We start from the raw sequence: 13,079 nt of genomic DNA on the forward strand, positions 1-13,079 counted from the left end.
GTCTCTCACCATCTATGACTGTAATGTTGACAATGGGTGTTCTGCAGGAGAAACTAGTACCCTTTGTCACACAGTTAGAACACACCAAGCCCATGAGTTGAAGTTGTTGAAGAGGGCAATTTGGGAGGATCTGGAGTTGCTGAGAGCATGGCTGCTGCCCCATGACAATGAGGTGAGCTGTGGGCAAGTGATGAGGTGCATACACTGTGACAGGCAGCAGCTGGTATGCTGCCCTGACTAATGTGTCATAGGAATGGGGCTTCTGCATTCCTTCCAATTTTGCAAAGTTGAAACCACACAAATCCCCCGTAGTTGCAAAGCTTCAGAAATGCTCATCCTGAGACTCCACTGTTCTTTTATGTGTAGACACATTGAGAGAAAAGGAAGGAGTCTCTGAGAATGAAAACACATTACTCTGCCCTGAGTTGATGTGGTCATCTGGATACTGAACAGTAGGACCCTCCCCTGATCTGAGTGGGAGTTCTGGGTTCAGGATCTAAGGATGGTCACTGGCCTGCTCTCCTTTATGTCTTCCCATCTCAAGGTATTTGTAGGACTTTGTCTTGGATTCTGGATGCCTACACAAAAATCCATGATATTTGTTTCAACTTTGAAAAGTTCTTTTGCACATAAATATTTCCTCATTATATTCTCATAGAAACTGAAGCCAAAGAAAAGAAAGAAAGAAAGAAAGAAAGAAAGAAAGAAAGAAAGAAAGAAAGAAGAAAGAAAGAAAGAAAGAAACTGAAGCCAAGAGAAGTTTGGCTTGTCTAAGTCATCTCCAAAAGAAGCAAGGTGGCACAAGAGTCCTGAATCAAGGATTCAGGATCATTTTTACTGTCAGAGAATCTTCTTTTTAAGGGCTAAGAGCCATTATGCTGTTTTTAATGATCTTGGCAATGTGGATAGAAATGTGCAGAACTGGGAACCAATCATGTTAATTACTCATCACTTCAGCTACTTGGAAATTAATCATGCTTTGACAGATACACAGGAGCCTCTTGAGTGGTTAGGTCATCCAAGGAAATCTTTGAAAATGTGTATATTTAGAAGGGGAGGTTATCATATTTTCAGATACATATTTAGAGTGGGAAGGTGTAGAGTACTTTGTGGGTTTTTGATATGCACTCCTCCAGTTATGAGCTATTATTCTATTCTTGACACTCAGCATAATGCCTGGAGATAATTATTCTAATAATAATAACTTTTGCCAGCTGAATGGGCTTATGCAGTTATAATGATACACAAATATTAGTTGAAGACTTCAAAAAATAGACTTAAATCTTATGTTGACATTAATTTAGGAGATGGTATATCTAGGTGCTTATAATTTATAGGTCCTTCTGGGCTCTGTACAGCAAAACTGTGTCTATATTCAATCAGATGACCTGGAAAAATCCTGCCTTGTTGATCTTGGTATAGTGGTTTCTCCTCAAGGAATGTCTTGGCTCTGTTCCATGAAATAGTCATTTTCTATAATGGAAATACTGATGATGTACTTGTACTGCAGGTGTGCAGGAAGGGAAAGGGGAAGTGGCCAAGTTTTTTGGACTTCTTCCTCCTCTGCTATTACCTTTATCTACCCCATTCTTTTCCATTTCCAGCAACTAAATTAATCTCCCAAATCAGACACTAAAATAAAATGGCCTCCAAATTCCAGATCTTGGAGGAGAACGGTAGTGTTTACATATGTAATCACTGTATGCTCTGAATTCAGTGAAATTGAAAAATTAGTTAATTCGTTTTCAAGAAGATGGACTCAGCTCTTTCATGGCTGACCCCTGCCAAATAGATCAGCAGTGTGCAGAATGTTTTCAGCTGGATAATGTCATTTTATAACAAATCCAATATGCACTCTGGTTTTCTAAAGGCAAGGAGCTCTTCCCATTGATATCTCCTATAATCAATACAGTTTCTAGCACATAGTAAATGCTCAGTAAATATTTGTAGTTGGAGGTGATGAAGAAGAACTTTACCCTAATCAGATAGGAGGCCTCTAATCTAATCACAGAATTACATGATACTCTTAGTTATTGGAACCTACTATAATATTTAAAGAATCCATTTCTGAAAAATAGCAGAGGCTAATACGTGTGTCTTGACCACTTTTCCCTCCTCCATAAATGCATTTTTAATCCTCATTTGAAATCTATAAAATTCTGTAAAGAAGGAAGGGTAAAAAATAAGAAATTAACAAGCCAGTGTTTATTGTGTACTTATGACATCCTGAGTATCTCGCTTGACCTCATGGGACAGCTCAGAATAAGGCATGATCTATGCTCTCAAGGAACTCATGGTCCATTTGAGGAGGGATTAACCTATGGAAGTAAATGGTTTGGTAGGAGTAGATGGTGTGGGCAAAGTGTAAGGTTGACCAAGGATGTAGGAGGGGGCAGCAGTTTTCTAGGGGAGTGGGATGCTAAAGCAGGCCCTTGAACAGCAGGTAGCAAGAGGAACATTGAGGGAGACTATGAGGGTGAAGCAGGATCCCTGAGCTGACTGGCATCAACAGTAGCTCACCACTTCAAAGAGAGAAATGAAAACAGATCTGTGATAGCTGTGTCTGTGGAGTCCCCTCTCATTTCTGGATTTTCCCCAAACAATAGGCCCACATCACTCCAGGGCAAGTCTTGACTGTGGCAGGCATGTCTCATGACTCATGCTTTGTCCCTCCCAGCAGCGGTCTTTCTGTCCTTAAATTAGAGGTACTTCTGTGCTCTGCAGGTTTCTTCCCTCCCATGCCACTATACTTGGTTGGTGAGTATGACTAGATTGTTGCTTTAATTCTCCAGTGTTCAGTCTAGCTCATATGCTGAGAACCTAAATACCCTGTCAACCTCAGCCCTGGGAGGCAGGCCCTGTTGGTCTATAATTCTAGTTGCTGGTGGGTACCTTTTCACCAGGAGGCTACTCATGTGCCTCCTTGCATACCTCTTCCTGGGACTCCAGCTGGGGGGCTCATCCTCATCCCACTTTCCTGGGTTTGTTAGGACCCATCCTTGGAAAAGCCAAGTTTACCATGACTCAATGCATCCTCCATTATTGTGCACATACCAGCCAATCATTGCACAATCTGTGATTTTGCTTTTTCCTCCAAACCATTCAGGGAGGCATACATTATTATCCCCTAAGAGCAGGTTGCATTGTGTCCCCAAAAAGATAGGTGCACATCCTATCCCTGAATTTGACCTTATTTGGAAATCGGGTCTTTGTAGATGCAATCAAATTACGATGATGTCATACAGGATTAGGGTGTGACCTAGGTCCAATGGCTGATGTCTTTTTTAAAAAAACATATTTATTTATTCATGAGAGATGCAGAGAGAGAGGCAGAGATGTAGGCAGAGGGAGAAGCTGACTCCCTGTGGGAAGCCCGATGCTGGACTCGATTCCAGGACCTTGGGATCACAACCTGAGCCAAAGGCAGGCACTCAACCACTGAGCCACCCAGGTGCCCCCAATGGCTGATGTCTTTATATGAGAAAGGAAAGGAGATTCAGGTATAGCAACACAGAGACCTAGACATGGGGAGAAGGCCACGTGCCACTGGAGGCAGAGAGTGGAGCAGTGGTGCAGCTATGGGCTGAGGAACACCAGACTGCCAGCAGTGCCCAGAAGCTGGAAGAGGCAGGGCGGGATTCTTCCTTGGGGCCTACAGAGGGAGAGTGGCCCTGCTGACACCTTGATTTTGGACTTCTGGCCTCCAGAACTATGAGACAATATACTTCTGTTGTTTTAAGCCTCCTGGTTTGTGGTATTTTGTAGTGGGAGCCTTGGGAAAGTCCCCCGAGTGCTTTTGATGGATATGGAAATAAAGGCTCAGAGAGAGTAAGTGACTTGCCCGAGGGCACGCAGATATAAGTGCAGAAATGAAACAGGTAAGCTCACTTCTTGTGGCCAAACCTGGACTGTCTCCAGCAGACCCCAGCCAGGAGCCAGCAGCCTCAGGTTTACACCCGCAGGGCTCCTCGGCTAATGGTGCTGTTCTCCCACCTGTCTTTCTGATAGATGCTTTCGAGAACTCAGTTCCCAACACACATGCTAACACAAGATTCTGAAAAATATCCGTATGGAGAGTACCTCACACATACAGGGTGTCATTATGTTAAAACAAGAAGACAGTTAAAAATCCCAGCCCATGTAAGCAAATGCATGTGTCCGAGACTTCAGATACGGCCTGCCGGCAGTTAGAATCTCACAAATGGTAAATGTTCTTTTGGGTCATTGTACTATACGATAAAAATAGCCTTAATCTGGAGAGCATTGAACCTTGTTTGTGGAAGTTCATAACTGATTCAGTATATAACAGTGAAGGCTATTTTTAATATTCTTTCTCCTTTCTTGGTGTCATTGGGACTTAGTTCAGCACAACAGAAATTAGGTCAAAGTTTGATCTATGGGGTAAAAGTTGAAGCTGTAGCTGCCCTGGACGAGTGCAGAGTTTTTGCTATAGCTCCTGGAGTCCCTAGAGTATATTCACTTGGGTCTGGGAAGGCCTCGTCCAGCAGGAGCCTGGCTGTCCTCCCACCCCCAGTTCCTGTGATTGCTGCTGGCCTGACTTTATCACAGAAAGGACAGATGCTCCTTTCCCGGCCAACTAACAAACCCTCGTGTGTGCCAAGTGGCAGAGAAATAGCAGCTGCAATCTCTGATTCCAAGGATTTAGGATCTCAGTGAGGAGTCAGGACTCATTTCCTCAGCACGAGGGAGGGAGCCAAGCTTCAGGCTTGAGGAGGCTAGAGGGCTTCTGGAAAAGAGTGACTCTGTGGCTTGCTGTGGGCAAGGGAGTCTTCATGGAGAGGAAAATAGAGGGGACCTGGAGGGAGGATGTCGATTTAGGAAGCCGGGGGGAGAAAGGAGGGAACAGATTCTCCACAAGGTGACCCAGAGCTGGGGATGCTGAAGAAACCAGGCAGTGGGGAGACATGCTTGAGAGGCAGCAAAGACCAATATGCCTGTTGATTTTGTAGGTCAGATGGAGAGGCAGTTTGGCCCATGGCAGCTACTTCTTCTCAGGTGCTTAATGGGGGTCCCTGGGTCAACTTTGGGGTTGGAAGTGATAACATTTCTGGAGGTATGGAATGAGTCCATAAACACAGGCAATGGCAGAGCCTTCACTGAGGTTCCGGGAAAGATGCTAGTAGAGGCACCTGGCTCTGCTATTGATTTACTTGCCCTCACCGAATTATTATTTATTTACTTGCCTTGCTTTGGTAAGTGCTTAAGTATTCCAGTTCCTAGAGCTGGAGGGTGAGGCTGAAAGCCCTTGTGGGGAAGTGAGTACTTTGTGGGGAGGTGGGTTCATGGTAGTTTTTGGTGTTCAGCTATCCCGGTTGTTTGGGGAAGGGTAGTGTGTGTGTGTGGGGGGGGGAGGGGGGGTTTGTCCAATGCAGACACACTCACTAACCTTATGCTCATGTCTTCTATGTCTGCACAAAATCAGGAATAAGTGAAGCACTGAGATTATCAGCCAACTTGAGCCTCATGGCAGAATGTGAGGGAAGGCTTCCAATTTCGCTGTTAATAGTGACATTGCTAAAAATCATTCCTGCGGCTGGTAGGCTGGCCACCCTTCCTCTGACTCAAGCTTGCTCTCCACTGCCCTTAGCCTGGATTGATTGAGGCCATGTGAGCAATGACTTCCCTGCAACCTAGCCCCTGAGAACCCACAGAGAAGCAAAAGACGCCAGCAGATGCTTGTTTCCCAAAGCTGTCGAGATCCCTGATTTTCACCATCAGTGTCCTTGTCACTCTAGCAGTCACTCCTGTCCCTTTGAGCTTGGCCTTCCAACGCCACCCCCTTTCTCTCTTCATTCTCCCTCTAGGAACCCCTAGGAGGAGCTCGGCCTGAGTTTCTCATGGTGCCTCATGTGAGAATGGGCTCTGGAAGACACAGGATTGGGGTTCCCAACTCCAGCTCTGCTACTTATTATGTGACCTGAATCTCTCTCAGCCTGTTTCCCCCTTCTGTAGGAATACACACACGTAGGGAGTTGGTTTGAAGCTTCAATAAGGTGTCTGACAGTCAGCTGGCTTCCCTGCTGCTTAGTCCATCTTGGTGTCTTGGAGGATGAGGTCCCCAACCAGGTGTGCTCCTGAGACCATCTTGGATCCTCTGCCTGGCATCTTAGGGCACGAACATCTGAGTCAGACCTGGCTGTTGAGACAAACTAGGAGAACCAGTTTCTTTGTCTCTTTGCCGATTGGCACTCCATCTTGCAAAGGATAATTTTGCTTTGAGTTTTAGACGCTTCATTCAGGCTACTCCCAGCACTGTCCTAGCCTTCTGACGGGAAGAAGATGGAAGAGAGAGACAGTCCCCCCACCCACAGAACGTGTTTATACTTTCCTTTCCATTTCATGTTCTGCCCTCTCAGTCATCCTAAATGTTTATTTAACGATGCTCCAAGACCTTTTAAGCTTCCTCGGTTTAATGTTTGCTAAACACCCTGTCACTTCCACTTCTACTGATAATTTCCTGCTTGCTGCAAAATTGCCCTCGGTTACGCACCGTCTGGAAACCCTTTAATAGAATGACTATTCCCCTCGGCAATGGGCTCCCCACAATCGTGTCCGTGCTCATGAGGTCAGGATGCTCTCTGGGGCAGAAACAAAAGAGGGGCTGTGACGTTGGGAACTCACTTGGAATTTAGGAATTCTGAAGATTTTTGGGAAAAGTTTCAAGTAGATGGTGACAATTGTCAGAATCCCAGGCAGCAGCACTCTGGTTCATCCCAGATGGCCTCAGGCCTTTGGTTTGGCCCAGAGCCTAGCCCAGAGTTTCTTCATCATGAGCAAGGGAGTGAAGCGCATGACCAGACTCCAGGTGGTGGTTTAGCACAATTCTGGGTACACGAACTACAAATGCTGAGGAACATAAGCTGGCTCTTTCTCAGGCCACAGGCTGAATGCTCAACCACACTCCAAGCTCACCTTATCTTCTATGTGATCTCTTTTTTGTTCCTAGTGGCCGTAAATATACAGCTCTAGAAAGATGGATTCTGGCAATAGGAAGTTTTATAGTACTGCCAAATGTGGTTTCATAGGTGGCGTACTGAGAAACTTTTGGGGCCATATTGTAGCCTATGTGAATGGCACTCTCTAGAGTGGTGCAGTGACATAGACAAGGGATTCAGAAGCAAGTTGGGCAGTTCTGTGTCCGAGAACTGGGGCAAGGTTGAAGCGCCATCTGCACAGCCAGAGCAAGGGATCCTTCACCATGCTGGCCCCAGTGACATTCTACCCAGTGCAGCAACTCCAAATGAGAAAGATGCCGAGAGGTTCACAGCAACCTAGGATTGTTGGCACTGCAGTATCGAGTCCATTCATTCACAAGAGTTATATTTTGAAGAATTCAAAGGGTTTCTCCACTTTAAAGCTTACAGTCTAGGGGAAGTTATAAAACTGCTAATCACCGGCCACATCAAGACTTTAAGTTCCTCCAACAAGGATACCAAACAGCAAAAACAAGAGCATTTCAGAGCAGAGGTAGACCAGTGTTAACTAGAGTGGCAGGGGAACATTTCTTAGAGGAAATGGGTCTTCATATGTGGCTTAGAGAATAGGTTGGTTTGGGTTGGGGTGGAGGCCAAGGGAGCAGTGTTCACATGTGCAGCGATTAAGGTGAGGGCTAGAGGGTGGGAAGCATGAGGCCTTGGGCCTGGATAGAGAAACGAGCAGGAGTGAGGAAACACATTAGTTGAGATCATGTCCGTGTCGAGTGGTGGCACACATGTTGGGATTGTCAAGTGAGGCTGGATTTGAGAGGCTTGAATCCATAATACCTTCTGTTGGGAGTCATAGAAGGCTTCTGAGTGGGACAGGCTTACAAACCAAGAAGGATGTTGCAGAGGGGCCCCCTCCACCTTCCTTCCCTGGGCTTCTCCCCCTTAGGGAGAGCTCAAGAAGCCCATTAGGGAGACTCTAATGGGAATAATTAGCAAATTGGCTCAGGCCCATACCTCTGTCCTTCCCCAAGCCAAATTTCATTCCCTCTGGGCCACAGGAGAGCCATCCACAAGGACAGTGGGTGGCTGTCTTTCCTGGAGGCAGAGCCAAATCTTTAACAATGACCAGTGCTCAATGGGTGAGGGAGGCCAGATTCCCTCCTGTGGACCCTCATTGTTAATGGCTGGCTGCCTCTAAATGCCAGGGAAATCTGCAATTTCATTTGCTCTGCAAAGGCCTTTCCTGACCCCTGTGGAGCTGAGGACCCCAGGGAAGAACCTCAGTGAACCCCCAGAGTAGGTCTCAGCTCATCAGCCTTGCTGCTAATCAGCCTTACTGTGGTCCCTCTGCGGGTGTCAGGGTCTAATGGGGCACTCATAAGTTGCCACTGGCCATGTTCACTGGAGCAAATGTGTATTTGAGATGAGGTCATATGAGATGACTGCAGGCATTGCAGTTCCTTCAGTCCCAGAGACCTCAGCTAGTTTTAGGAGCAGGACCTCCACACTAGTTAGCTTTGCCATCAAGACCCTTGCTCCCCAGTTTGAGCCTTTGGAGATCTTCCATCTCATCCCAGTGAGGCTGAGGCTTCTCTGGGATTGACTATCCCTGGATTTCTTTTGGCTTTGAGCCTCCCTGTCAAGCTTTTATTCTCAGTCTGAGGGTAAATTGATGAAGGACCAGAGCAATGGACACATCCTGCTTCTACTCAGCCTGTCAGTGTGCAAAGCCATCTGCTCCCAATTATAGCTCTGGAGGCTGAGCAGTGGATTGACAGGGCTAACGCCCAAGCTGATAGGAAAACCCTGTCAGTCTGTGACTTCTCCAGAAAACCATCACTCATCTCCTTATCAGCCTGGAGGAGCTGCCAGAGATCTTGGATGGTGACTGTCATCTGCTAATGCAGGCCCTGCAAAGCAAAAACAGAAAAAGTGGTTCCATTTCAGTAGTTCTGAATTTCTGACTTGTGCTGCTCATTCTAAAACTGATGCAGATTTGCTGTTCAAAATCATGGAGAAACAAGCCAAGCAGCACAACCCATTTTTTTCTTGTGACTTCAGCCCGCCACAGGACCAAGATGTAGTACCATATCAGAGCAAAGGAAGGTGCGCCTGTGTTGGAGCCTTACAACACTGTCTGTTAGGGTCTGAGCATGACAGAGACTCTAGGACTGAGGAAGATTCTAGAAGCAAGAGACTTTTTTTTTTTTTTTTTTTTTTCTTGGTTAGAAGGCCTCTACCCTTTCCTGTTCTTTGGAAAATGATATCTGAAATTCTCCTTTGATGGCCTGAAAGCAGATCATGGGACAGTTAGCAATTCTCTTTTCTTTTACTGTTTGATGTATTAGAGACAAATCTTAGATCACTTCCTATAAATGCCCTGAACCTGGACCTGAAGAAACTGGGGCCTAGGAGGTAGAGTGATACATTCAGGGTCATGTAGCCAGTGAAGAATCAGTTGGACTTTGAAACCTGATCTCCTCATTTTCAGTGCAGGGTTCTTTCCATCCCACCAAACTGTCTGCCACTTTCTGAATGTTTACATCTCAGTCAGTGCCAGGAAGGAGGAGGGGATTCCACCTTTAGAGCCCTGGCAAAATTATCTTAAATCCCCATCCTCCTCGTGCACAAACACACATAGACATGACATGAACACGCAGCTAATTCTAATGAAAGATAAAGCTGAAAACAGAAATTCTGGGGCAGATTCATGGCCCCATGAATGCTTTCTAGGAGACCTCAAGGATGGCAGTGCTGATCTGATGGAGGTTGGGGCAAATGGGGCTCCTATAGGGTGATTTCAGCAGAAAAATCTCTGCTTTTCCGTTCTTTTGAGAGAGGATAGCTGATGATAGGTAGAGAGCAGGTGGGAGTAGGTGAGATCTGCTGCCATTGCAATGCATGTCTTCAAGGACAAGAAATCTCTTGCATGCTCAGCCCTGGCTCATTGCTATAGACACCAGCAGCCTCCATGACTATTATCAAATGAATGGTTGTGGAGCATCTGGGTGGGTCATTCAGGGTCTGACTCTTGATTTCAGCTCAGGTCATGATCTCAGGGTGGTGAGATCCAGCCCTGTGTTGGGCTCCCCTCTGAGTGTGGAGCCTGCTTAAGATTTTTCTCTCTCCCTCTGTTCCTCCCTCACTGCCCCCCACTTGTGCACACTTGCTCGCTCTCTCTTTAAAAAAAAATGAATGGTTGTTGCTGCTGAAGGTTGTGCCTCATGCAGTTAGGAAAGAACTCTAGCCTGCTTTATGGATGCTGCCCATTCAATCCCAATTGATTTAGCTGATTTTAACAGATACTCAGGAAGCCTCTTTCAAGTGTAGCCCGGGTGCTAGGGACCACACACATCTGGGTGAGCTGAGCGCTCTGATCTCAAGACACCTAGCCCGGAGAGGCAAAAGGTTCACATAGCCAGGGCCTGTGAAAGAATGGAGAACCCACTCCAGAAGTACTGGGCTCTGATTTATAGGAGCAAATCCAAATCTTAGCTGTTCTTCAAATAGCTTTACTAGGAAGAGATCATGTAAGTCTAATTGTGTGTGTCTGTGTGCGTGTGTATGTGTGTGCATGCAAGTGGGTGTTTAACACAGCACTTTCTTAGGCAGCCTGGAGCACTCATTCAGTTTTGCTGACCTTTTTAGTGCTAATTAGTATTTTCAGAGTGATGATCTCATCATTGGAAGTGAATGGCTTTGTAGAACAAGAAGGTGGCTATGGCCAGAACTCAGTCAATCTGCCAATCCGTCCATCCATCCAACCATCCATCCATCTAACCATCCATCCAAACCTGTCACTAATATTTGCCAGAAGCAGAGAAAATGAGTAAGTATTTAGGCTCTCAAGCAGGTGACTCACTAAAATGCATGAAGGCAGCTTGAAAGCATGCAAATCCCTGAGATGGGAAGTCTTGTGGGGGGAACGTGAGCAACATTTCAGAACTTTTACAAAAGTAGAGTTCAGAAATGTTGAAGAACTTTTAACTTTTTGGCCTCCTGGCCATGGAAGGAGAGTTGAGCGTGACTTCGAGTACACAGAAATGACAGCCAAGGCCCAGGTAATCCTGGGTCAAAGGCAAGGGATTCAAAAGTCTAAGCAAGAGAGAGACTGAGGCCCCAGGGAAAGCAAAATACTTTTCTTTGTAAGAATTGTAGAGAATTTTGCCTTTTAAAGTTGGAAAGCTTATTACTGGCTGAACAAACTATCCTCCAGGCACCTGGTTAGCATAGTTTCTTCGGAGAGAATCCAAACTCCCCCGCAGAGCCTGGGGAATTGCCGAATTGCCTGTCCGCAGGCCACTGCAGGAAGCCTCAGGATCCGGCCACAGGCCGTGCGTGGCCTCCCCGGCTGCGCTCTCCCTGCCCTGCCGACACCCACGCCCGCGCGCCTCGCCCGCCTGGCCGAGCCCCCGAGCGGTCACGGCCGCCCTCAAATCAGCCCTGACGTCTGTGTAATCCCTCCGCAGTTTACCAGGTGCTCGTCCTCCACCGTCTCCCTGAGCGGAGGACCGGCTTGGGGGGCGGCGGGGGGGGGGGGGGCAGCCACAGCTACCCGGGTCCTCTCCTTTGAGAGCTAGAGAGACAGCAGCGCCTGGACCACTTCTCCTGAGCGCGGTCCCCGCTCCCAGCAGGGTGCTCGGTGATGCATCGGATGAGTGGCTGGAAGCTGTGAGGTACGCTCTCGGCTCTCCCTGGGTGGAAGAGGTGAGGGGCAGGGAAAAGGCCCGACTGGCCTGCCTGTGGTCATGCAGCCGAGGCCCCATCCCTCTTCCTCTAGAGAGCAGCCTGTAAGAAAGCAGGGCCTGGGTGGTGTGGCTGTGGGAAGCTCTGCCCTCTCCCCTCCACCCCCCGCCCCCCGGCCCAGAGTGACTCCAGGGAAAAAAGGGGCCCGAAGCACCTATGTATCAGGGGAGCCAATGCAGAGAGTACCCAGGATGCTCTGGGAACTCCGAGTCTCTTCCCAGAACATCTCAAACCTGAGAGAGCACATCCCAAGCTAGAGTCACCTTCCTGAGCGATGCAGCCAGCTGGCAGGCCCAGAACTGCTCAGTCTTGCTCTTCCCCTAGGAAGCAGCCTTGATGAGATTGGGGAAGGGGCCAGCCAGGCTGCCCACCTTCCAGGTCCTTAGGCCTTGGGACACTAAGGGCAGCAGGGAGGGTGTGTCTTGGAAGGTGACATTCTTCGGGGAATGACTTCTCTACCAAGCAAACAGCTTTCAGGGGAGGCTCCTAGACCAGTGGTTGGCTGCAGGGTTGCCTGGCCCAGCAGTCTGTGTTTGTAGGAAGCTCTGCAGAGCAGTCCTGAGGGAAGAGAATGTGATGACTAATGGAGACATGTCCTAGCAGATGGGTGGGTGGGCCTGGCACAGGCTGGGCTTCTTGCTGACGCAACACAGGCTCCCAGCTCAGGCTGGCTGCAGCCCCTGGGAGGAAGGAGGTGCCGGCTCCTTGTAGATGTGCACACTGGGGTGTCTCTCCACTCACTCAGAAGGGGCAGCATCTACTTGAGGCCCTACCAGAGACACCCCACCCCTTCCTGCTGCAATGGCTGGAAAGAACAGGAAGCTTAGGGGAGTGATGGAGGAGCCCAGCTGGCAGGACAAGGAGCCAGGGCCTGGAGGGTGTGCAGCAGCCCCATGCCTGACTCCTGACTCCCACGCCTGACTTGACATGAAGCAAGTTTGTGAATGGCTCTGAACCACTGCTTTCTCACCCATGTTGGGAGTATAAAGATATCTTTGACTTAGCTTCTTACATCACAGGGGTGCTGTGGAGATCGAGTGAGGTCTTTTTTGATCTCATTGACAAATAACTTGACAAACTGAAAAATGTTGCATGACCTTAGGGTTTAATGTGTCCAGCCAGCGGCTAATGGTGGGCAATGTGTCGGCCAGAGGTGTTGATCACTCTGAGTATTGTCAAGTTCAGTGCCAGCTTAGACTTAAAACTTGTCTTAGGTCCCCTCAAGAGTTTCTCCCAGTGACTACTTTCTTCATCTCTCCAACACAGTTTGCCTGGCACTCTTGCCTCTGTGGCTGTACCTGTCCCCAGCCCTGTGCCACCCTAGACTCGGGAGACAGTGGCCCCACCTCATCCGTTTATAGCATCTGACTTCAAACAGGACTCTGG

Source organism: Canis lupus, chromosome 16, assembly GCF_003254725.2.
Source record: "Canis lupus dingo isolate Sandy chromosome 16, ASM325472v2, whole genome shotgun sequence".
In the NCBI taxonomy this organism is placed as follows: Eukaryota; Metazoa; Chordata; class Mammalia; order Carnivora; family Canidae; genus Canis; species Canis lupus.